The sequence below is a fragment of the Cnephaeus nilssonii genome, assembly GCF_951640355.1.
Source record: "Cnephaeus nilssonii genome assembly, chromosome: 7".
NCBI classification, from domain to species: Eukaryota; Metazoa; Chordata; class Mammalia; order Chiroptera; family Vespertilionidae; genus Cnephaeus; species Cnephaeus nilssonii.
The window spans coordinates 40971882-40994733 of NC_137078.1; positions in this window are offsets into that span (position 1 = coordinate 40971882).

Here is a 22852-nt window from a genome sequence, read left to right on the forward strand (position 1 = left end):
ACTGCTCCCATCAGAGACAGCAGAGGTGGTCTGTAGAATAGCTCATTCCTAGGGAAAAACAGGACCTGGCTTTTCCCACCATTACATCCCCAGTGCTTGGCGTGGCACACGGGCGGAGCTCCATAAATATTAATTTGAATATTGATTGAACGCATAATGAAGCGTGTAAATTTTGAGCTCTCCAAAACAGGAACAGTTTTGGCAACAAAGAGCAAGAACTAGGCACCTGAAAGAAAAGGCAACAGATGGTTCTGTTTGGCCAGTCTCCTCATGGGATGGCGTTCTAAAAATCCAGGGACTGCAAAGGCTCTTTGGGCACCCTTGGGCCGCTTCCCAAACTTTAGGAAACAGGGATTTGGAGGATTCCAAAAAGCCTTTTATTTTGGAAAAACTGATTTGGGAGTCTGCCACTGGAAGGCTGAAGATCTAAACTGAAAAAGTTGCTGAGGAAATGGCACTATATAGCATTGACTTCCTTCACCATTCGTTCCTTCACTCAATGCAATTTTATTGAGGCTCTATCAGATGCCAGCACTGTCCCTGCCCTGGATGAGTTTATGTATGTCCCACCCCGTCTCGTGATTACAGCCCCTGCCACTGCCAGACCCACTTCAAAGGGAGAGACCACCCTGCTTAGGAGAGATGTGAGGATGAAAGCAGAGAATCAGGGAAGAAGGGGAATGTCAGAACTGTCCTCATCGACAAGGCCAGCCCTGCCCTTTGGACCTCCATCCCCTCCCTCCCACCTGCTGAAAGACTGACAGCAGCGCTGCCCACTGGAAACTCCTGCACGTGCGGCTGGGCAGTAGGCACAGAAATCAGATCACAAGGCTTTTCTTGTCAGAGCCCGGACACAGCACTCATGGCCCAAAACCATTTGAAGTCTCCCAAAGCCTCCTTGACCTGGACCAGATTGGAAGTGGGGAGCAGCCTGGTTCACGGAAAAGGGGAAGAGATTGGAGGGTGCTGGCCCAGGCCTGGGGTCTGAGGGAGGAGGGGTAGAATTGGTAGGAGTGGGAGGCAGAACACATGGGAAACTGTTAGAGAATTCGGGCTGAAAGCTTTTTATCAGAAAGCCTGTGTGGGTGTCAGTGATGATAGTGACCCTGAGCAGGATGTGGGGAAGTGCATGATATTAGCAGAAAGTGGTCATGATCTATGCTGCCCACACGTCAGGAGAGCCAGCAAAGAGGAAAGAAAGACAACGTAAAACCCTAGCTGGGTGAAGTGTTTCAACAAAACTCTGACTTACCTCAGCCTGGAGGAACTGCTGACCATTCAGGGATGATTTCAGAGTTGCAGAACCCAACATGCACAGTACAGGAATAGGTCAGACTTCTTCTTTTAATTTTTTTATTTTGAACTAATTTTAGACTTGCAGAAAAGTGGCCCAAATAATACAAAAAAAAAATTATCTTATATTCCTCCTCTCATTCCCCTAATGTTAACATCTTACATGATCACAGTATACGTATCAAGAATGGGAAATTAGCCCTGGCCATGTGGCTCAGTTGGTTGAGCGATGTCCCGTGCACAGAAAGATTGCTGGTTTGATTCCCAGTCAGGGCCACATACCTGGGTTGTAAGCTCGATCCCCAGTAGGCAGCTGGTCAATGCTTCACTCTGGCATTGATGTTTCTCTATCTCTCCCTTCCTTGCTCTAAAAAAAATCAATAAAAAATATTTTTAAAGAAAGAATGGGAAACTAACATTGGTACAATAGTATTAACTAAACTACAGACCTTATTTGAATGTCACCATTTTTTCCATTAATGTTCCTTTTATGTTCTGGGACCCTATTCAGAATCCCACATGGCATTTAGTTATCATGTCTTCTTATCTCCTGCAGTCTGTAACAATTTCTCAGTCTTCTATGAACTTGACACTTTCAAAGAGTCCTGGTCAGTTATATTGCAAAATTTGGGTTTGTCCAATATTTCTGGAATCATGTTATGTGTTTTTGATATTGTGTTCTTCTCATCATATCAAGGGGTTCATAATGTTGATCTGCCTTATTATTGGAGACTAGAGGCCCGGTGCACGAAAATCCATGCTCTGGGGGGGGGGGGTCCCTCAGCCCGGCCTGCCCCCTCTCACATTCCGGGAGCCCTCAGGGGATGTCCTACTGACGACTTAGGCCCGCTCCCCAAGCCGCAGTCTGGCCTCCCTCTACAGGAGGTGACCGGGCAATCATGGGAAGGCACCGCCCCCATCAACCCGCCGAGGCTGCCGGGCCCTCAGCCCTCACTTCTTAGCGCTGGCCCTGCCCCCTGCCCACTGGTGGGTGGGGGGTGATCTGGGGCCAGGCTGACTGGGGGAGGGGCTGTGGGAGGTTGAGGCACAGCAGGTCGTACCCGTCCAGCCTCTGCAGAGGTGTGGTGCTGGGATCGGGCCCACGCCACTGCCTCTGTGGCTGTCTTTGTGGAAGGGGCAGCACTGGGTCCAGGACCTCACAGCCCCCCCTCCCGCTGCCTCTGCGGAAGGGCCCGCACTGAGGCCTCTCCTGGGCGGCGCCACCTCTGCTCCTGCTCCCACAACATTTAAGGGTGTCTACTGTGGTGTCACCAACCAGGGACAGCTCACTGGGCAACGAACTCCTGTAGGGGTATTTAGCTGTGGTAGCATTGCATGTTTGGGGTTCCCCAAGTGTCCCCGATCTATGGAGCTGGCCATGGTGACTGGGAGTCCTGGGTGGGGAGAACCAATCTGGGGGAGACATGGTGTGGCGAAGGCTGGGGTGTATCCGTGGTGATGGGCTGGAACGTGGATGCTGGCACTGGGGTCTGGAGACTGGACAGGGGCCAGAGATCTCACCTGGCTACGAGGGATGTGGCCATCTGCTGGCCAGAGAGGTGAGGCCTGTGGTTCTCTGAGAGCATGTGCTGCTGGGGCTCATGGGGTTTGTTAGGTCCGTGCTGACAGGAGGCAGGCCAAGAGACGTTGTGAGAGTTTTAGAGATTTTATTCATAATACACACCAGTATATCCTTTACAGCAAGCAGGAGTAGGGAGGGCGGGATATTTATGTCTCTGTGTGGGTCGGATGTAGGTGCAGGCGGTTGCAAAAAGCGGGGTCTAGCGTTGCTTTTCTCGGCTGCTTAGCTTCTCCTGTGACACCTGAAATGAAAAGAACAGGAAAACAGCAGAGAGGGCAGGAGCCTCAAGCTAGGACAATAGGAAGTACTGAGCGCAGGGGAGAAACTGAGGGCAGGGGGAAGGTACAGAATATGCCCAACAGGGTTTGGCTGGCCTGGGACCCAATCTGCTGCTGGGTCCGCTGCTGCTGCGTGGCTGCGGGTAGCGTCAGCGTCCCTGAGGCTGCGGGAACCGGGCGTGTCCTGCCAGGCCTGCAGCATGCCAGCTCTGCCTTTCTGTTGTTGCTGTTGCTGCTGCTGCTGCTCCGTGGCATCTCTCTGTACTGTGGTTCATACTCACCACGCTGGGGTTGCGCCCCGGGTTCATGACATTCAAGGCCTGGCCCTGGGGGTTCAGGCCTCCCATTGTTTGCTGCTGTGGAGGGACAGCAGGTTGTGGCCCGCTGGCTTGCATGGCGTTCAGGTTCAGCAGGCTGGGCTAGAGCTGAAGGCCGGGCTGGCTGGCCACTTACTTGGCCGTGTGCTGTTTGGTGAGAGCTGCCATCAGCTGAGGGTTTGACTTGAGGATGTTGAGCACGTGCAGCTGCTGGGGGAGCTGGGAGACTTCAGGGTCCGCAGCAGGGCACCTGGAGAGATGCTCTGAGGGGGCTGCACCTTGTGTCTGCAGCGACATCACGGGCTGGGCATGCCTCACATTGGCTGTGGCTGGGGGATGGGTGCCGGCTGCCACTGCGCGGGAGGGGGGGGGGGGGTCGTGGGCAGAATAACAGGCCCACTGACCTGGTCGGGTCACATTCAGGCCCAGGGGGGCCATCTGGCTCTCGGGGGTCACTGTGCCTCAGGGGCATACCGTTGTTGGTGCTCACCCAGTACAGGTGCTGCTGCTGCTGTGCCTCACGTGCAATCTGCCCGCCGCCTCCACTGCTGCAGGTGGGCCTGGGCGGGGGGCGGGGGGCTGGCACCTGCCCGCTCTCATGCTGCCCGCTCTCAGCAGCCGCCCCCCCGGCCCCGCTTCCCAGTGCAAACTGTGGTGGGGGGCTGAGTTCTGGCCACGCGGGAGAAGCCGGCTAGTGACATGCTCACAGGCGAGGTCTGGGGCAGAGTCGGGGGCCGTGGTGTCCAGGGTGTGCTGGGATGCAGTGTGGGGGGCCGGGGTGGTGCTGAAGGAGGGGGAGGCAGACTCGCTGAGGCACGGTGCGGGTGTTGATGGTGGCTTCCGCTGGCGCATGAGCTACGCGGGCTGCCGGCGGTGCTGCATCTCCTGCTGGTGGAGCTTCTGCTTGATGTTGAGGCAGTCGGGAACGGGGCATGTGTTTTCTTGGCAGTGCTTGGCATGGTAGCAGCAAAGGGCGATGAACGGCTTGCACACGCCGCAGCCTCCATTGGTGTTGCGCTGGCAGCCCTTGGTGTGCTGCACAGCCCACCTCATCTTCTGGCAGGACGGCTGCGGGCACCTGGCGTCGGGGCACCGGCGGGCATGCCTCAGGGACTGGATGGCCTGGCACCGCCACTCCCGGAGGCTCCTGAACTGCGGCTCACACTGGCTGCCGCCCTCATCGTCCTCTTCATCCAGGCCCAGCCCCACCGTCACCATCTTGGTGTGGCCCTGTGTGGTGTAGCAGTTGATGCAAAGGTCGTAATCCTCACACCCCACCTCCCCCTCCCTCTGTGAGTCTCAACAGCTTCATTTTCAGGGATGGGCAAAAGTAGGTTTCATAGTTGTATGGAAAAAGACATGCAGGTTATGATTATTACTAGAGGCCTGATGCACGAAGATTTGTGCAAGAATGGGCCTTCCTTCCCCTGCACCATCTTTGCTCCGGCCCAGAGCCGCCTTTCCGCTTTCCCGTGCTGCCCAGAGGCCGGGAGCGGCTGGGGCGATGCGGAACACCTGCATCGTCGCCATGGCGATGACCAAGCGTCCCGCCCCTGGCCATTCGGTGCTTGTGTATGCAAATTAACCCATCATCTTTGTTTGATTAATTTGCATACTCATCCTGATTGGCTGGTGGGCATCGCAAAGGTACTGTCAATTTGCATCTTTCTCTTTTATTAGTGTAGATAATAATACAAGAATGAACTCTGTTTCACATACTCCCAACTGTATACCTCCTTTTGCCCACTCCTTTATGAAACAGCATATTCCTACCACATAGGTCACTGAGAGAATTTCGGAGGACCAAGTGCATGCTCCTCTTCTGTGCATTTGTGATATGTTGGAGGTGCTCACTCAGTGGAGCCTTTCCTCCACCCTGGTCAGACCTGCCCCAGGAAGCTCCCTGTGGACACTCACGGGGAAAGTCTAGCTCTGTGGTGCAAGCCCAGATAAGGAGCGAAGCCCCAGGGCCACCACAGCACGCCTTCAGCGCCCTGTGCCTGAGACGTGGGCAGGGCAACTTGCTGAGTGGCAGCATGGCTGCTTCCCTTGGCAGCGAAAGTTATTTCTGGAATCTAATGCGGTTAGAGATATAAAAGGCAATGATATCACAATTCTATGATCATTCTAACCGGGCTGATATATGATAGTGTAGTACCTGGCCAACCACATCTGCACACGCTGACCCCAGGCATGCCCCCCAGGATCTGGTCTAACTCACTTCCTGCCTCCCTCTCAAGCCCCCTTGGTTGGTTTCCATTTTTCTCCCTCTCTTCATCCTTTCATGAAAATGGAGATAATAGGAATACTATAAGGTTAAGTAGGTCAAAGTGAATGTGTCTAAACTGCTCTGTGAACTTACATTTTATTGTTTTATTTTTCAGTACAGGAACTAGCCTAGACGTGTCACTTACCGTCAGTTAAAGTGCTGGTTTTGTTTATTTTGGGTTTTGTTTGCTTTGTTTTGGATGAGTTTGGGGTTTATGGGGGGAGTTTGATTTTTTTGTTTGTTTGTTTGCTTTTGTTATTGTTGTTCTGGTTTCTGTGCTATTCCAGTCCATAAGGAAATTCCTATTATTTTAAAAATCTAGCTGCCACCCCTCCACCTCCAGCCCCACCCTCACCCTTAGCCCCACTCTACCCAGCCCCACCCCACCCCCAACCCCAGCTCTGCTGAATCTCCTGAGCTTACCCTGCAGCATACTACCTGGGCTTGCTCAGGTGAAAAGTGGTTTAGCTACCAATTCACACCTGGCACTCGGAGTGTCTGTCCTTGTGACTGGGGAATAGTATCAGAAACCACGGAGTGTTGTCTTTGTTCTAACATAGAAGACTTGTCTCTCTCTGCCTGGCCAGTGTGGCTCAGTGGTTAAATGTCAACCTATGAACCAGGAGGTCACGGTTCAATTCCTGGTCAGGGTACATGCCCAGGTTGCCGGCTTGATCCCCAGGAGGGGGCATGCAGGAGGCAGACAATCAGTGATTCCCTCTCATCATGGATGTTCTATCTCTCTTCCTCTCCCTTCCTCTCTGAAATCAATAAAAATATTTTATTAAAGGCTTGTCTCTTCTGAGTGGCAGGTGCATGGCCTCTGACTGAATCTCAAACTCGGCAGCTCCTGAGGACTCCCTCAGGGCCCCCAGGACTCCGTTGGGGTCTCAGTAATATTGCTTTGCTTCCCAGCCTGAGTTCTGAGCCTCTTGAGAAATAAGACAAAAGACTAAGTATTGCCCTAGCTGGTTTGGCTCAGTGGATAGAGCATCAGCCTGAGGACTGAAGGGTCCAGGGTTCGATTCCAGTCAAGGGCACATGCCCAGGTTGCAGGCTTGACCCCCAGTGTGAAGCATGCAGGAGGCAGCCAATCAATGATTCTCTCTCATCACTGATGTTTCTATCTCTCTTTCCCTCTCCCCTCCCCTCTGAAATCAATCAATCAATCAATAAAAAGAATAAGTATTTAGAGGCCAAGATATTGCTTTGGTTACTGATAAAGGTTAGGTTGGAAGATCTAAGTGGTATCTAGGCAAATGGGAACTCAGCATTAGACAGCGCCGGGCCGCGGCCAGCCTCCGCCTGCAGGGACTCGGCCCGCCCCTGAGGGGCTGAGCAGAACGTGTGCTCACAGCACATCAGCCTGCTCCCAAGAGGGGAACACGAGGCCCTGAGCCAAGCTCCCGGTTCTTCTTACCAAATTGACCAACTGGAAGGAACTCTGCCATAAATCAGACCTAGCCAAGGCTTTTCCCTTAGAGTCTTCCTGGGGCAGATGTTTATAGAATGACAGTTTCCTTTAAGAGGGACATCTGGTTACCCTATAATCAATTCTACTCTGACATGGTAATTAAACACCTCTGTTCCATGCTCTTTCAGGTGGTTACCGCAAAACCCACGTTGCGTTCTGGCGTTCACACCTCCCGCCACTACAGTCACTTCTTCCGTTTACCTAACGCCCGACACCTACTCACTGTAGTCTGAGGGCACGCAGAACACAGTGGTCTGGGTTAGCAGTGCCTCTTCAACTCCTTAAATGTTACAACCCGTCCCTCTTGTGTCCTTACATGAGACACATTCTGTTGGCGGTTTCCATTATTATGGACTGCAGTGTCAGTAAGTATCATCCGGAACCACAACAACAATAAATGGAAAACCTAATCATTGTGGGATTTGTGTGTTTTTTTTAAGTCTGTTCCATTTAAATGAGTCATACCATGAAGTAAATACATACTCTCCTTTTAAACCCTTAATCAGTTACATAACTCCCCAAGAGTTCACTCTGACCCTGTGTTATGTTAAGGTTTTTGCCTTGTTCTGCAGGACTTTCGTTCTTGGATTACACATTGTCAGGGATGACTGCCAATTCCTCCCTTTGCCCTCAGCCTTTCCCTGAGCCGTGTGTGTGTGTGTGTGTGTGTGTGTGTGTGTGTGTGTGTGTGTGTGTGTCTTGCAAAGAAGTGTCACCTTTCCTGTTTTCTCAGCAACTTGAACCAATTCCAATTTTCTCCTGGGCTTCCCTGGTAGTGTTTGGTGGAGTGTGCTTCGCTGGCCTGTTCCAGTAAGCTCCCCACCTTGTCTCCAGGGCATCCAAGGTAAAGAGCATTGCATTGGAATGGAACTGAACTTCCTGATCGTTCATAGGCTCAGCCTCTCCTTCAGGGCCCCGCTGCCGGCAGGGGCTAAGAGAAACTGGCAGGTTGGTTCAGGCTTCTGGGTGCTCCCTCATCTTCCCCACCGCACTGTATACTTCCTTCTGGTATGGACACAACCCCTGTGTTTTCATGACTTATATCATTTTCTCCTTATCTACATTGTGGCTTCCTCCAAGGCAAAACTCTGTCTTGTTCTTCTTCTGATCTGTTCCAGCTAGCTCCTGACTCCTAGTGGAAGCTCAGCTAATATATAAGGGAAGGAATGAAGTGAGGAGATCAGAGGGGAGATATGGGGTCCCAGCACCCTTCAATGGACTAGTAACCCTCTCTAGAAAGCTGTTCCGCACACATTTTCACGGCCAGTTCCTTCTCTCTCTGTTATTCCCATGTCCTCCAAGGTCACCTTTCCGGACTTCCTTCCTAAGGGAGCCACCACGCTGACACGCATGTGCGCATACACACAACCACTATCCACCTTCCCTCCCTGTCATCTACGTCATGGCTCTCCGCTATCTGAAATTAATTTAGCTGTATGTTTTTTTATTGCCTGTCTCCCTCCATTATGATGTAAGCTCCAGAAGGTCCTATAGCTTTAGCACCTTCAGTAGTGCCTGGCCCGTGGTAAGTGCCTCAAGTTTCCATTGAATGAGTATATGGAGAAAGAGAGGCAGGAAAAAAAGACGCGTCTCCCCTCTCCCTTTTGCCCAGTTAAATCAACTTTAAAATGTAGAGCCCTGGGAATCAACACAAAGGAAAGAGAAGCTGTTCTTCTGCTCTTTGCTGCCCCCCCTGGCGCTTCCCTGTGAACTACAGGGTCCAGAGGCATCTTGAGTGGGAGAACAGGGGAGAGAAGTGAGAAGTATCTCCAGCCATCTATCCTTCAAGATGCAAAGGAAGAATGCTGTGAGGAGTGTGGCGATCCAGGGAGGAGCCTTCCTAGCGATGGTTCCAGCCAGGTCACCTGTGAGAGGAAGAACAGGCCGAGCTGCTGTTAGGATCACAGGGACGCGGTTTGCACTCACAGGCATTTACGCAGCGGGGAGGGTTTATTTTAGGCACCAGGTCATGGCACCAGGAACAGGTGGCATAATGAAGCTTCGGGAGAGCCTGGAGCCAGGCCTGGAAAGGCAGGGACCAAGGCTGCTGCTCATCCGGGCCCCGTCCTCATCGCCTGCCTTCGGCGCTGTCACAGCAAACCTGTGCAGAGGAGAGACATGTGGCTGCTCAAGAGGCTAGAGGCCCACTTTCCAATTCCACAGGGGAAATCTGACCGGTCCACTTGGGTCAAGTGTCCACACCCCTTCTAATCAGCTATGGGGTGGAGTCACGTTGCATGAGCGTGGCAGCTGGTGCAGAGAAGGGGGTATTCGTGGGATCACCCCCAGAAACGTTTGCCATTTTACCCTGATCAGCAGATGGTGTGCTTCACACTGCGAAAAGTATCTGAGTAGCAGTTTATTGTCACTTCCTCTCAAATATCCAGATATTTTCCATTTGTCTTCTCTGTCGTTAGCCCACAATCACCTGGCACTGGAAGCAGACAATAAGAAGGGCTGCCCTCGGAAATATTTGCTGGGTCACCAGGACATTGAACACTTGTTTCCAGTGTTAGTGGATCTAAAGCAGCAATCATGACTCAGTGACAGAGAAATGTGTCCAGCCCCGAGTTAGCCTCAGGAAGTCAAATGTTACAGAAGTCCTGTGGGCAGCTTTCCACCTTCCTCTTTCATTGATTTTGGGGTGTGAGAAACCAGCTCCTGGAATGTACCCATGGAGTCCAACCACCTCAACAAAACAGGACAGTGTATCCTGAATCCACCCAAAACACACCTTTCCGTGGGTAATTATGAGGCCACCTCACACTGACTACTTCTGACTCATTCGAATGCTTTTCTGGTGTGTGTGATACAAGATGACACTAGGGGAGATCATGCCTTAGGTTTCTGGAATACTTGGTATTTTTTAGTTGATTTACCTTTGAGCAAACTGCTCCTCTGCTGTGAGAAGTGCATTTCATAGATTAGGGCGGGGCAGGAAAATGAGGGTCAAAACAAGGTGCCTTCAAGGGGAAAAGCTGCTCTGAACATTCACGTAAGATTTCTCCTAACTGTGCACAGAGACGTGTCTCCAAAGATGACACTCCCTTTAGAGAAGTATCCCCATGCTAAGAAGTGTAGCACAGGTGTGTGTCCACCGCTGTCCCGGCGTGCTGAGAGGTTTAGGGTCAGCTCTGTTTGATCCCATGGTACTATTTGCTCAGGGACTGCTTTATGAAGACCCTCTAGGGGACCAACATATTGCTCTTGGGGTTTTTCAGGGGCCCAGGCTGTTGGAAGGGGGCTTCCCACCTGGTATGGGTGGGGCAGGGAGCTGCACAAAATCCTGGGGCACAGGTGGTTGTCTTGGGACCTCGCTAATCACCACTGCGCCTGCAGCCCACAGGCAATCCTCAGCCTCGGAGAACAGCTTTCTCGCCGAGGGCTTTGGGACCGGTGGGAGTGTGCAGGGGTGTGCGCTCATGGGCTCTGTTCCCGTGGGGCACAGCTCTCTCTCTTTCTGTCCTTGAGGTCCTTCCTCTCCCCCCAACCCCCAGCCCGTGGAATCTTTACTCTGGGGGACAGAGCTCACTTTGCAATTATGCAGTTATGCATCCGGCTCTTTCTGTCCTACACCTGCACCGGAGACTTTTGAAGTTAAACACAAATTAGCCTCCTTTATTCTCCAGTGACATCCTGCCCCTAAAGCAGTGGATGACTCATATCTAGTTTTCTGGGCTGGGAGGAAGATCCCCGGGGTGCAAGTGAAGAAAATCAGAAAGCACAGAGTTGGAAGGGTTGTGAAGGTGTGGGGGTAGGCGAGAACATAGAATTAATTCTTTAAAACATTATCCCACTCCACATGGATTAGGCGTTGCGCCCATCATGTGAGGCTTGTTACTGTGGAGTTGTGTGTTCTTGTTCACATGGCTTCTTGCAGGGCTGCAGGACAGACACATGGAGCTGGCGTGGGGGAGAAAGTTGGAAATGGAGCTGGACTTGGGTGGGTCCAGCACAATTTGGGCTGAGCTGTGATGCCCTGCTGCAGTGTTTACTGAGGAACCTAGATCTTGGGAAATGTACTGATATCAGGCCTTTCATTCTTTTGTCTTTTGAAGATCGCCATGCCAGACCGCACCTCCAGCAATGAAGGTATGTTTTTCCCTTTTTAAATATATTTTTCATTGATTTTTTTATTTTTTTTTTTACAGAGAGGAAGGGAGAGGGATAGAGAGCCAGAAACATCGAGGAGAGAGAAACATCGACCAGCTGCCTCCTGCACACCCCCACCGGGGATGTGCCCACAACCAATGTACATGCCCTAGACCGGAATCGAACCTGGGACCCTTCAGTCCACAGACCGACGCTCTATCCACTGAGTCAAACCAGTTTCGGCAAGGTATGTTTTTCCCTTGAAGGGATGTCCTTGTCAATCAAGCTGAGAGAAGGGAAAAAATACCTTCCTATTCTCCCTGGGGTTGGTGGAGCCTAGATTCTGAGGATAAGCATGAGTGGAGCCCTCCTGTTTGGGGAGGTAAGGGCTTTTGCTATGGGAGATAGGAATGAGAGGGTATACCAGGCACTGTCTGTGCCCCCAAAAAATGCTTCTTACTGACTCTCTGCCTGGGGCTCTCTCCAGCTCAGAAGCACACCTTTGCACAAGGCAGCCAGAAATACCAAGGAGTTAGCACCCCCAGGAGAGGGTTCTCGGTCAGTGATGCTTTGGAGCAAGTGGGTGAATCCACGCAGTTTCTCAGTTCTCAGGGAAGACGCTTCGGAGACATGTTCTATACCAGTGCTGTCCAATAGGCCTGTGATGTGAGTCCCATGTGTAATTTTACATTTTCTAGTAATCATATTTTAAAAAGTAAAATGAAGAATGGGAAATGAATTTTAACAACAGATTTTGTTTAGCCCCCATATACCTAAACTATGATCATGACAACATGTCATCCATATAAAAATCATCAATGAGATATTTTATTTTACTTTTTTTGTACTAAGTGTTAGAAATCCGACATGTGTCTTACGTTTAGGGCATCTCTCCTTTCTGAGTAGCCCCATTTCAGATGCTCAGCAGCCACATATCGCCAATGGTTACCATATTGGCCAGGGAAGTTCCATATTGTCTCTCAAAGGTTCCCCACGGGATTGAGCCCCCATTGCCCACCGTGGTAAACTTATCTATGCATGCGATGTAGACTTCCTGCCTGAACTGCTTCTCCACTCTCTGACTGGTGCTTCTGGGGATTATCTGCCAAGTGAACTACTTGCTCAGATCCTCACCTCTGAGTCAGCTTCTGGGGAACACAACCTAAGACAGGATGGATCTAAGCCTGCAAGCTCTTAAGGGGTAGTCACCTCTCATGTTCGTTGTTCTCAGCTTTGGACTCTCCTTCTGGTGTTTTTACGTGGAGGAAATACATGCTAAACGTTACAGCAAGGTGTGTTCTCGGCTGTGACGACCTAGGGGAGGGGTCTGTCTATTCTCAAGCCTGAATCGCAAAGGGCAGAGCCGTGTCCCCTCCCCTGAGGTCAAAATGCTGGAAGCAGTAGCAGTGCCATGGAGACAGCTGTGCCCAGCAGATGAGGCAATGTCATGAGGGTCACTAGCAGCCCTGTGGCTGAGTGACAAGGAGGCTGAGGCAGAAGAACACAAGGGACCCACTTGCTTTCCCACAAGATGGGCCCAGGGCCCTCAGGCGACCCAGAGGACGGTTTCCAGCCACCAAACCAGAAGCAGGGTGTACAAGCTACCACAATTGTATGTTTAAAAGAAAACGTAACTTTATAGGCATGGGTGGTAAATTAAGGACACCTGGATGTCATGCCAATTAAGTCTCAATCGGCTGTTTCAGCCAAGATGACTTCAGAGAATCCGCCGTCTGTGAGCAATGAAGAAAAGCGATGGCCGGTTTAGATGCAAGTTGACTCGGGCACTGTTCACGTGGCTTACAATGTTGTCAAAACAACACATCACGCCTAAAACACCTCTATCAGGGTGTGGGGCAAAAATGAGAGAGCAATTTTGTGTGAGTGAGCACTAAAATATCGCGAGAAGAAACCGGACCCCAAAATATCCACACATATTAGTACAGTCTTTCGTTGTGTACTTATTTAACCTTTTGCACTCGGATGTCAAGTGTGACTCAACACAGTTAGCATCGGTAGCAGCTCGAGAAAAAGGCAAGCGAGTTCAAAGGGTTAATGAAAATGGGAAATTCCTTTGTGCTTATTTGTACTCTATCCTCAATGCTCGTAGGCAAAGCGGGCCGGTCCTTTAAGAGAGAACCTAGCGGCGTATTCCCAGGCACATCCCCACCAAATGAAGGTCGGTCTGTTTCAGCTTCCAGGAGCCACACCTAATAAATGAACAAAATAGCATGCGGAAGGCCAGTCTAACCTCGCAGCTTTATTTCCTTACCTCGCAAAATCATGCGCCTCCGTGACCTTTCCTAAAAATTGCTTTTAAAGTAACAACATTTCACTTTGCCTTCCACAGCCCACTCTCCTGAAGGTCCTCTCCACGGTCACCAGGGACCGCCTATCCTAAACCCGGGCGCCCTCTCTCCGTTCTCACTCGACTTGAATTTCCTGCGGCGTCCAACATATTGAACCACCTTTTCTTTGTTCCTTCCATTTCAACAAATATCTGTTAGTGCCCGCTGCAAACCGGGCACCGTGACGAGCACCTTGGACACGTCGGGAAACGGGACAAAGACCTCCGCCTTCGTGGACCTTGCGTTGGGGCAGGGGCACGGCAGGAGCCGCAGCCTCAGGAAACCGGGGTGCCCTGGAAGCGGGAGGCCGAACTGGCCTTTCTGAGGAGCGAGGGAAGGACTGGGGCTTTGGAAGCTGGAGAGTCAGAGTCAGCGGCTTGTAGGCCACAGAAGGCTATCGGGGAACGAAGCATCTCCCGTCAGGACGTGCCTAAGGGTCACAAAATGTCAAGTGTAACTGGGATTTTTATGGAAAACAGAGCTGGGGTGTTCCGCCACATGTGAGTCTGGCAAGTTTCGTTGATTCTCTCAAACCCACACCCTCTGTCTCTCACTACTGCCACCACTTCATGAGTTCAGGGTGTCCGCCTTTAAGCTGCCCTCCCTCCTGAGCTCCGGTTTTATTCTTCTCTTACCACCACCCCCCACGCAATACAGCCCCAGAGATGTTTCCCTAAAATAAAACTCAAATCCTCTCCCTGCCTGTTTCCTAAAATACAGCTCCTGAAATTGGTAATGTGCCTACAAAAGATCCCCTGGTAACATACACTGAGTGGCCAGATTATTATGATCTCTGAACCCATAATAATCTGGCCACTCAGTGTATGTCCTATATAATAAAAGGCTAATATGCAAATTGTCCCCTCGACCAGGAGTTCGACCAGGAGTTCGACCAGCAGGCAGGCCAGCCAACTGCCCATGTCCCCTCCCCCTGGCCAGGCTGGCTGGGCCCCACCCAAACACGAATTCATGCACCAGGCCTCTAAAATATATATATATATATATATATATATATATATATATATATATATACACACACACACACACACACACACACACATACACACACACACACACACACACACACACACACACACACACACACTGAGTGGCCAGATTATTATGCGTTCAGAGATCATAATAATCTGTCCACTCAGTGTATACCCCGAGAGACACAGGTTCTTTCCTCAATAGAATCACACCTAGAAAAAGTACAATGGAATCATTTTTCCCTTGAAACAAGGGCAAAATTGCTATTCCAGTTTTTAAAAGGTGGATGCACTTTTTGCTATGATTGTAACTACCTGTAGTTGAAATGAACAGCAAAGATTCTATGAAACTGTGGGTGGTTGGTAGAGCTAAACTAATTCTGACCACAATCCAGATCATCAAAAGTGGTTGGTTTGGGGTTTTTAGAACTGGCACCAAGCAGTTTAAAGCACGTGACGCTAGCTCAACGCAGTGCACAATGCCCAACCAGAAACACAGAATCATCTACTATTCCTCAGCCATGGGGCTTTCTCTCTGCTCTGAAGGTAAGTCAACAGGGTGTGGGTGCTGCCCAGAGGGAACCAGCATCTCAGGAGGCGGTCTGGGGACTGTTCCCTCCAGGCAGCATAGTTGAGGGGAGAAAGTGCATTGTGGCCAAGGAAAATCAAGGTCATGATCAAGATGAAGGTGCTGACAAGCATCGCTCTGAAGGATGAGATAATAAAGACAATAAGTCTCAAGAATAATAAAAGTGATCATTGCTAACATTTACTACCTGTGTGGCAAATGCAGGAAGCTAAGCACTTTACATGCATTCAATCAATCTCTGAGATAAGATGTTGCTATTTCTGATCCTTTATATGTTAGTATTTCCCAACAGCCTACCTTTACTCCTCTTCACATATTTAAAGCTTTTTTTCCTGGGTGGATGAAAAACCTGGGGCACAGAGCAGTTAGGACACTTGCCTGAACTTGAACAGTTAAGTGTCAAGGACTAACTCTAGTCCAAGTGAAAACCAGAGAATGAGGTGTGTGAGTCAGAGACCACAAAGATGGAGCATAGGCAAGGGATGGGTTGGGGCAAGTGGGTCAGAGGCCAGGGAGAGTTACAAAACACTGAATTACCCTTTAGCTGCAGCCTGGTGTGTCAGATAAGTAAGAATGGCTGCGGAGAGGAACCATGAAGGACTGGATGAGGCTAAAATGACATTGACATTTTATTCTATTTCATTTTATTTTATTGTGGACAAAACCCTTAACATGAGCTCTACCCTCTTAATAGATTTTTAGGTAGACCATATAGTCATGTTCACTGTAGGCACCACGTTGTTCAGCAGATCTCTGGAACACACTCATCTTGCATAACTGAAACTTTATTCCCGTCAAGTAGCTTTTCTTTAGTCAGTCAGTCATTCAACATGTACTTATTGTACATGAAATGTCTTAGTCCACTCAGGTTGCTATAACAAATTACCACAGACAGGTGGCTTATAAACAACAGAATTTTATGGCTCACAGTTCTAGAAGCTGTATAAGTCTATGATCAGGGTGCCAGCCTGGTCTGGATCTGGTGAGGGCCCTCCTCCAGGTGGTAGATTGCTGGCTGCTGTATAAATTCACATGGTAGAAAAAGGGCACCCATCCTATTCATGAGGGCTTTGTCCTCTTGACCTAATCACCTCCAGAAGGCCCCACCTCCTACTCCCATCACATCGAGGGTTAGGATTTTATCATATGAATTTTGAGGAGACATAATCATTCCCTTCGTAACACCTACTATATGCGAGACACTCTTCTAGGAGCACCACTGGAAAAGCAGATAAAATGCTGGCCTTACGAATGTTACAATCTAACGAAATAATAATAGATTAAAAATTAAACAATAAAAATGGTAGCTCTGATATGCCCCATGATCATTGCCAGCTCTTTTCAAGGCAAAACCCCAGTGGAGCTGGATGAGGAAAATCAGGAGAAAGATAAAGGCGAGAAACAACAACTTCCTATCCTGCAGGCCAAACCTCTCCCCCTGGCTGGCAGAGATCCTCAAGATAAAAGGAGCTCTGGCCATATGAACATGGTTTTCCAAAGGCTTAAGGTTGTGGCCACTATCACAATCACTTAGGACAACTACCTCATCTTGTGGTTTTTTTAATCCTCTTCTATGGCTTCTTTCTAGAAAAAGTTGTCTGGGATATGCTTGAATACCTTGCAGGAAAGGAAATGTTTTCATTCTCAATAAAACCCACTCTGGAGAAGTTCAGTTTGGGTTTGGTTTGGTTTACCTTATCCTGATCCCTGTTAGAGTTCATCTTGACCCTCAGTCTGCCATGAAAAGTATTTTATGTTCTTAGTTTTGGGTTATCCACAAGCTAATTATACAAGTACCTTCTGGATTATGGATTTTCAAACAATGCTCTATCAAGCGATGAGTATTGTGTGGAAGGGCTGAGAGTGGTGGGACTGGGTGGATGGGTAGGTAGGTGGGTGAGAGAGGAAGCATCTAAGGGCCCAGCAGGCAGGGCCTTCCACTCTCTTCTTAATGGTCCCTAGAGCAGCTCCATCTTTATCTGTTTTATCTTTTAAGCTTCCATGGAGAATTTCATTGGAAGAAAAAATTGCACAGTTAGAAAAAAATTTTTAAATTCTAGCTCCAGATATTCATCCCATAAAGTCATTAGCATACATGTTGAATCAAATAGAATTAAGAGCAGGGCAATAAGGCACATTTCCTTGCATGTTGACAGCAGTTACTAGTATCTTGGGTGCAGGTGGAAAACTATCTGTGAACCAACCTCGCTGTTCCACAAGGACCCCCAAGGGTTATGAAATGTCTCCCTTGAAACTGTCAGAGTGTGTTCGTCTGTGTTTTACCATTTTGTTGGTGTCAATAGTTCTCAGCCCTGTGATTCTAATGATCTCAGTAGAATGAACTGGGAAGTTTTCAAAACTACCACTTCACCTCAAAAGGTTAAATACAGCGTTACCATGTGACCCAGCAATTCCACTCCTAGATATATCCCCAGGAGAAATGAAAATATATATCCAAACAATAACTTATACATAACTGTTCATAATAACAGCATTATTCTTAATAGCTAGAAAGTGGAAATAATCCAAATGTTCACCAGTTTATGAGTCTATATATATAAAAGGCTAAGCGACTGTCCAACCAGCCAGCCAGCTGGTAAGTATGACATGCACTGACCACCGGGGCAGATGCTCAATGCAGGAGCTGCCAAGCTGCCGTGACTTGGCAGCAGTGGTTCTTGGGTGACGCATGCTGGAACCAGAGAGGAAGGAGCCCAATTCCTTGTGGGGCCACGCAATTCCACCAGGCTGCAGAACCCCACCTGCCCCTGCCGGAGGGACCCCACTCACTCCACAGATGCCCTTTGAGCTGCGGTGCCATCCCAGGTGCAGCCGGCCAGGGAGGGATCATGGGAGGTTGGCTCCAGGGCGTGTCTGGCCCATCTCGCCCAGTCCACCCCACCAGCCACCTTCTAATTAATTTCCTTTCAATGTGCATGAATCCATGCACCAGGTCACTAGTGTATAAATCAAATGTAGTATATCCATACAGGGGAATAGTACTCAGCCATAAAAAGAAATATAGTACTGATTCCTGCTACAACCTGGAAACATTCTAGTGAAAGAAGTCAGACACAAAAGGTCATATGTCATTTCCTTTATATTAAATGTCCAGAACTGGCAAGTCTTTAGAGACAGAAAGTGAATGAATGGTTGCCTAGGGATAGGAAGGATGGGAGGAGTAAAGGTGAAGGCTAAACAGTACAGGGTGTTTTTTTTTTTAGCAGTGATGAAATACTCTAAAATTGATTGTGGTGGTACTGGCACAATTCTGTAAGTATACTAAAAACCATTGAATTGTACACTTTAAGTAGGTGGAATGTATGGTATGTGAATTATATCCCAATAACACTGTTAGAAAACAACCCTACCAATGCTCAGGCTTCCAGGGATTTTTAAAAATTAGTCTGCAGTGGGACATGGACATCAGCGGCCAAGTGATCTAATAAGGAGCCCAGACTGAGAACCACTGATTCTAACCATGGGGAGAGAAATGACTGATCTTGAAGGAAGCCTTGCTGCCTCTCAGTCCCCACCCTTCCTAGACAGGCAATCATGGGCTACTCCTTTGACATGCCTTCCCAGAATTATGCCTTCGATGGAGCACAAGCTGGAATTTGGGAGTACCACCTCCTCCCTCCTTGTGCAACTGTATTATTTAGCCATTCTTGGTTTTCAGTCCCACCTCTTACTATTGTCCACAAAGCCTGATGGAACTTCAGTAAGAGCAGGCATCCTCCTTGCAAGGTTCCTTCTATACCCTGAGGTGCCATCTGACAGAACCCAGGACCTCTGAACTCGTGGGGAGCTGTTTGGTTACCGGAGGGCAGTCCTCACTATAGGCTAAGAAGTCCTGAGTTACTATGTTCCTGAGCTTCGGCTTCTGCTTAGTTATCTTGATGCTACTTTTTTGGAGTCTTGCTCCATCATTTGCATCTCTAGGCCTGGAGCAGGGGGTCCACCCTTGGCCTCCCCCTTCTTGGCAGGATGCTCTTATAAAGCTACAATTCAGGGTCCAACAAGAGCCTGAGAGATCCTTTCCTGCAATTTTGGGGTGTTCTCTTTCGCACTCAGGGAGTTGGAAAGTTCCATGATACATTTTCTGGCTTTGCTTTTTCCTACCTCAGGGACAGAGAGCAGACCTGAATGCATTATACCTCTTGCTTTGCCCCAGGGAATTTTCAAAAATCCTAACTCCTCTGAGTTACTATTCCCTGAAGCAGTTAGCTCAGTCTACCGCTAGTAATGAAGAACACTGGCCTTGCCATCAGACACAGGTGGGTTGGAATCCCGATTCTGCTACTTGGTAGGGGAGTGGCTTTTGGTAAACCGTGTTTTCTAAGTCTCGGATTTCTCATCTGTGAAATGAGGAATGAAGCCCACTTGGAAGGAGTGTTATAGGGGTTACATTGCAGCAGTAGATGCAATGTGCTTGGCTCTCAGTGGCTTTGAAATAAATTGCTAGGGATTATTTCCTCCCAGGCAGTTGTACGACTGGGAGATCTAGCCCCTCCCTCAAGTTTTCCCTCCTGGTATATAGGATATTGCCTCCCCTCAATTATATTCAAAGTACCTTATCCCATAAACATGCAAGCTTCATTCTATCTAATACCAAATTCCTGTCCCCATTCTCCAAACAGTCCTGTAGAGGGAAGGGAGAGGGAATGGTCCCTTCTTTCAGGGTCCCTCATCAGCCCCAACAATGTCCTAGTCTTAGGGTGCACTTGCAAATGTCCTCAGAGCATTTGCTAAGGTCAACGTTCACCACCCCACACCCTCCTGGGAGCCACTCCTGGGGGCAGGACCATCTTGAGTCTTCACAAAGTCCCTGAGCTGAAATGTCTGAATTCCACCACATATCAACTTGCCATTAAAACCCAGGAGTGTCTGTCTCAGATCTGGCCACTTTTTTCCTCCAACTATTTACAGGAAATTTATCACACAATCACTGCTCAATACAGCACCCGGTATCTGGCAGGAAGTTTTGCAATAAATCCTTAAACAGCAGTTAAAGTTCCACCTATTAAAATCCTCTGGTCCAGTTTAAAAACAACTCTTCCATGTTGTCTTATCAGTCAGAAATGGTTCCCTCTTCCCTTCTTCTGCACTCTTATAATTGCTATTTTCATTGACAGCTTATTCGTTGTTCCTAGGTCTTACCATTAATAATTGGCAAGTCTAGAATCCAACTGTACTGAGTTAAACGGCTTTTTCCCAAAATGCATATCTACTGGACCTCAGAATATGACCTTATTTGAAAATAGTGCCTTTAATCGGGTTAAAAAAAAGTTATACTGTAAGAGCATGGCCCCTAAGTCCAATAACTAGTGCCCTTGGAAGCAGAGATACAGGAGGAAACCAGGAAAGAAGGCCATGTGAAGATGGAGGCCGAGGTTGGAACTAGGCTGCCACAGTCGAGGAATACCAAGGGTCGCTGGCAACCCACAGAAGCTAGGAAGAGACAAGAAGATTCTTCCCTAGAGCCTTCGGAGGGAGCATGGCCCCGGCAATATTGGACTTCCAGCCTCCAGAACTGCTAGAGAATAACTTTCTGTTGGTTCATGCCGCCCCAGTTTGTGGTAATTTGTTACGGCATCCCCAGGAAACTATTGTACCAGCCTCGATCTATCAGGTGCCAAACATCCTCATTCTTAATCACTATGATATGCTGCCTTATGTTTGCAGCACCTAAGCTATGTCCTTCACAGTATCTCGATCAGATGCCTTGTATTTCACACCAGGAGACAGATGACACACCTAGAAGTTGGGGGGTGGGGGAAAGGAGAGGAATGTGAGAAGGTAGAATTATTGTAAGATAGAGAACGGGCAAGGCTATTTTCTTGAAAATATGCCCAACCTCCATTATAGTCTGATTCTGTGATTTAGCAAAGAAGCAGAAATTAGTTTGCTTATGAAGGAAGATGGTTCACTAGGAAAAAAGCAGAAACTATAATGCCAGCCATGAACTAGCTCTGTGATAGGTACATGATGTGGCTGATTAACACAATTTGACTTGGGAACAATGAGACATGGGCTCAAAAACAAACTAGTAAGCTTTCAGCTGTTAAAAATTCCTAAGCTCCTTACTCAGCTGCACCTCATTCCATAACTCCCATCTCGGACACACAGCAGACACAACTTTTAAGTTGAATAAATGAATAACAGAATGGCTATCGAAGATGGAAGAAGGTTGGAGGTGTCAGAAATGAAATGGTGGTCAACGACCAGGAAAGTCAGATGTATAGGAAGCATTGCAAAAGAAGGCTCAAGAACCAGGGCTGTCTGGCACTAACATTTGGTAGTCAAAAGCCATAACAGAAGCAAATGTGGTGCAATATCCGTATTTGTTAAATCTTGGTAATGAGTGTAGGGTGTTTGGAATATTATTCTTTACTAGAGGCCCGGTGCATGAAAATTCATGCACTGGAGTGGGGTCCTTCAGCCTGGCCTGCTCCCTTTCACAGTCCGGGAGCCCTCAGGGGCGGGAGGTGAGCCAGCAATCAGGGAAAGGCAACACCCCCATCACACCTCTGCTGCTGCCAGTGCTGGCAGCGCAAGCCTTGGGCAGCCCTGGGAAGCTGGGCAGCTGCCATCCGAGGCTTGCCTGCACCTCAGGCTGGACCTGGGTGGCTGGGGGGCTGAGGGGACTGGGGAACTCCGGATGCAGGCACAGGGCAAGGCCAGGCCCGCTTAAGGGCGGGCCCGGCCTTGCTGCATGCCTGCCACCCTGGCGGTGTTGAGGACACTGGGCACCGCCATCTTTGAGGGCGTGGCAGTCAATTAGCATATTCCCTCCTTATCGGCTGTGGGGCGCTGCCATCTTTCAGGGCGTGGCAGTCAATTAGCATATTCCCTCCTTATCGGCTGTGGGTGCTGCCATATTTGAGGGTGTGGCAGTCAATTAGCATATTCCCTCCTTATTGGCTGTGGGTGCTGCCATCTTTGTGAAGGTGTGAGGGTCAATTAGCATACTCCCTTTTTATTAGATAGGATAGTTTAGTGTGTTTGAAATGTTTCATTGAAAATAGAACTGCAGCCGAAACCGGTTTGGCTCAGTGGATAGAGCGTCGGCCTGCGGACTGAAGGGTCCCAGGTTCGATTCCGGTCGAGGGCATGTACATTGGTTGCGGGCACATCCCCGGTAGGGGGTGTGCAGGAGGCAGCTGGTTGATGTTTCTCTCACATCGATGTTTCTAGCTCTCTATCCCTCTCCCTTCCTCTCTGTAAAAAATCAATAAAATATATTTAAAAAAAGAAAAGAAAAGAAAAGAAAATAGAACTGCAATTGAACAGCAACATCACAATGGCCGGACCGAAATGGTGTGTCAAATTGGCATCGTTCAAATCACTTTACTTGGATGGGTTCTGAATCCCTTCCTCCATCAGCAGAGCTGGTCTAGTTCTAGCAAAACACAGTTCATTTCCACACATGGGCCAATTCTCTGAAGGGAACCTATGGAAATATATATGAAAAGACAAAAAATAATCATTTCTTTGTGGGTCAATACTCCTGCTCTTGGGAGTTTATGAAAAGGAAGTGGTAATCAAAGAAAAAAAGGATGGGGAGCCCTAGCTGGTTTGGCTCAATGGATAGAGCGTTGGCCTGCAGACTGAAGGGTCC